Genomic DNA, 3,806 nt, shown 5'->3' with positions numbered 1-3,806 from the left:
GCACTAGTGTGTGTGCAGTGAGTGAGAACTGAGATGCAGGTGGAAATTCAGATCTTTTGCTAACCTGAAAGCCGGTCACATTGCTCCACTGGTACTTTTCCAAACCCAAGGCTTAAGAATAAATTTTGTCCACATAATTATGTATATCATGTGTATACATTTTTTTTTTTCTTTTAAACAAGGTCTTGCTCTGTCTCCCAGGAGGGGATGCCATGTCATGATCATAGCTCCTGAATTCACCTCTCACAATGACCTGCTACATTCAAGTGATCCTCCTTCCTCAGCCTCCCAAGTAGCTAGGACTTCAGCCATGCCACCACACCCACTTAATTTTTTAATTTTGAGTAGTGGCTGGGCATAGTAGCTCACACTTCTAATCCCAACACTTTGGGAAGCCAAGGCAGGCAGATTGCTTTAGACTAGGAGTTCAAGACCAGCCTGGGCAACACGGTGAAACCCCATTTCTACTAAAAATACAAAAAATTACCCAGGTGTGGTAGCACATACCTCTACTCCCCTCTACGTAGGAGGCTGAGGCAGGAGGATCATTTGAGTCACGGGAGTCTGGGCTGCAGGGGGCTGTGATCACACCACTGCACTCAGCCTGGGCAGCAGAGTGAGACTCGGTCTCAAAAAATTATAATTTTTAGTACAGGTGGGATCTCACCATGTTGCCCAAGCTTAAATTTTTTAAAACAAAAAACATAAGCACAACAGTAGTCAGTATTTTTATTTAATTAGGCAAAAAAGCTTACATTTGGGGAGCTGTCCAATGAAATCGCAGTTACCAGTGACCCAATCTTCAAAGGCAGAAAACGAAGAGTAGAAATTCTTTAGTTGGTTACAATTCAGAGGTGAGAACACCCAGTAACTTGGTGGCAAGATGGCCACATGGCAACAAACACTATGTCCCCTCACTGCCCTTAGCTGGCAAGAGCATCTCCTTGGTAGGCAAAGGTACAGTCTGAGGACCACAAGCATAGCAGCACTGAGGCGTCTCGGTCAGAGGTATTGTGCCTGGGCCTAACGTCGAACTTCTAAAATAGTACCACAAAAACCTATGAAATTATAATTATTATATTCATCTTATTTTGATCAATTGGATTTACTTTGGTATTGATTTTTTTTTTTTTTTTTTTTTTTTTTTTTTTTTTTTGGAGACAGAGTCTGTCACCCAGGCTGGAGTGCACTGGCGCGATTTCGGCTCACTGCAACCTCCTCCTCCCAGGTTCAAACAATTCTCCTGCCTCAGCCTCCCAGGCAGTTGGGATTACAGGCACCCGCCAACACACCTAGCTACTTTTTGTATTTTTAGTAGAGACAGGGTTTCGCCATGTTGGTCAGGCTGGTCTTGAACTTCTGACCTCAAGTGATCCACCTGCTCAGCCTCCCAAAGTGCTGGGGTTACAGGCGTGAGCCACTGTGCCCAGCCATTAAAATTTATTCTTTGATGATTACATTTGCCTTTAGCATCAGTTCCACTGAATATTAATTTTAAGAGTCAACTTTATTACATTTGGTCAAAATGCAAGCGGTGATCTTCTGCTTTGTAGTTAAAGAAACCATATGTGCATTGCATAAATACAACATGAGAAGAAAACTGGCTGAAATGTTGACCATTTCACTGGGTGCCAGTGAATTCTTTTCTGCTTTGTACATAATTTTTTCTCAGTTTCTTCAAATATGTATCTATAGATAGATCTAAATACAGATAAGGAGGTTGGTAGGTAGGTAGATAAATAGAGAAACTTAAGAAGAAAACAAATTCTCTTTTTGCAAAAATAACAGTTATGTAACAGACATCTTTTAAATGCAGACTTTGACAACTCTGCTTTTACATTTTATTACAAATGAGCCTGTTGAAATTGTTTTGAACCTTATGATAGATAGCCTGGGCAACATAGTGAGACACCATCTCTCCAAAAATTTTTTTTTTTTTTTTTTTTTTTTGAGACGGAGTTTCACCCTTGTTACCCAGGCTGGAGTGCAATGGCGCAATCTCGGCTCACCGCAACCTCCGCCTCCTGGGCTCAGGCAATTCTCCTGCCTCAGCCTCCTGAGTAGCTGGGATTACAGGCACGTGCCACCATGCCCAGCTAATTTTTTACGCTTTTAGTAGAGACAGGGTTTCACCATGTTGACCAGGATGGTCTCGATCTCTCGACCTCGTGATCCACCCGCCTCGGCCTCCCAAAGTGCTGGGATTACAGGCTTGAGCCACCACGCCCGGCGCCCAAACATTTTTTTAAATAAAAATCAGCTGGGAGTGGTGGCATGTGCCTGAAGTCCTAGCTACTTAGGAGCCTGAAGCAGGAGGATTAGCTGAGCCCAAGGGTTCGAGGTTGTAACGAGCCATGATTGTACCACTGCACTCTAGCCTGGGAAACACAGCGAGACCTCATCTCTTAAAAATAAATAAGTAAATAAAATATGATAACACTGCACAAATTCTCAGTTTTGGAGTTCATTCTGGGGTTCTACAGTGATTTTAAATGGCTTTTGCATCATCATATTTGAAATGGGGAACTGTAAACTGAGATTGAATATTCATTCAATTAATTAACAACCTAACTATCGCAAATATGGGAGAAAGAAATTTACATCTACTGCCTTATCGCAAAGACAGGTTTAGACCATTCGGCAATTGTAGTTTAAGACAAAAGAATGAGAACTAAAATGCTGAGTATGAAAGTGAGATCAATGAGAACATCACTCAACCTAACTTTCCCAAGGAACTGATTTCAACCAGAAACATTTCTGTGAAAAAAAAAAAATGGGGGTTTTGTTTTCTACAGTCTGAGGTGCAAAAACAAGGCTTCCCAGTGCCTGGCAGTCTTGACAATGATCCTCAAGATCTGATCTTTGCCTTCAGCCATGGCTGAGGAAAGAAGGAAACCCCCCACCCACCCACCATGGGAGAGAGGACCTGAAAATTTGTGTTTTTTTTTAAAATACACAACTCCATAATAGATGGAAAAATGATAATTCTACCAATATCATAGAATATTTTTAAAAATCAAAATGAATTAGACATGTTAAAGTATAAAAGAAAAGAGAGAAAATAAAAAGATAAAACATAAAAAAAGAAAAGAGAAAATAAAAGAAATATGTAAAGGCCGGGCGCGGTGGCTCAAGCCTGTAATCCCAGCACTTTGGGAGGTCGAGGCGGGTGGATCACGAGGTCGAGAGATCGAGACCATCCTGGTCAACATGGTGAAACCCCGTCTCTACTAAAAATACAAAAAAAAAATTAGCTGGGCATGATGGCGCGTGCCTGTAATCCCAGCTACTCAGGAGGCTGAGGCAGGAGAATTGCCTGAACCCAGGAGGCAGAGGTTGCGGTGAGCCGAGATCGTGCCATTGCACTCCAGCCTGGGTAACAACAGCGGAACTCCGTCTCAAAAAAAAAAAAAGAAAAAAGAAAAGAAATATGTATTTGGTCTTAGGGTAGAAAAGGATCTTTTTAAGCAGGACAAAACAAGCCCACCAAAGCAGTAAGGGAAATACAGAAATGGTAAATTTTCCTTGCACAACGTACAAGGTTTGTTGCAGAAATATTTATAATAGTAAAAATAGAATACTACAAGCTAAACATCCACCACTAGACAAATCATGATACAGTCATATAATTGAATAGTATGTATCCATTAAAAAGAATAAACTATATGAATGTCCCGGCATGGAAAGTGCTTCAAAATATATTATTTGACTAAAAAAGAAGTTTCCAGAAATTAAGTATAGTAATAATTTTGTTTTAACAAAAATGCACAGAGGTGTGTATGTACAAATAAGCCTATATGTAATAA

The 3,806-nt window shown here is 40.8% G+C and overlaps 1 non-coding gene across 1 annotated transcript; it reads right to left on the bottom strand.

Annotated features, from left to right (window-relative positions):
• Nucleotides 1–2,790: 2,790 nt before the first annotated feature.
• Nucleotides 2,791–2,926, bottom strand: LOC120362896 (small Cajal body-specific RNA 20). Its single transcript, XR_005578688.1, has one exon.
• Nucleotides 2,927–3,806: the final 880 nt, after the last annotated feature.

The sequence above is a fragment of the Saimiri boliviensis genome, chromosome 14 (genome assembly GCF_048565385.1).
Source record: "Saimiri boliviensis isolate mSaiBol1 chromosome 14, mSaiBol1.pri, whole genome shotgun sequence".
Taxonomy (NCBI): domain Eukaryota; kingdom Metazoa; phylum Chordata; class Mammalia; order Primates; family Cebidae; genus Saimiri; species Saimiri boliviensis.
Note: the sequence above shows the minus strand (reverse complement) of the source record. Positions and strands in the feature narration are given on the sequence as shown.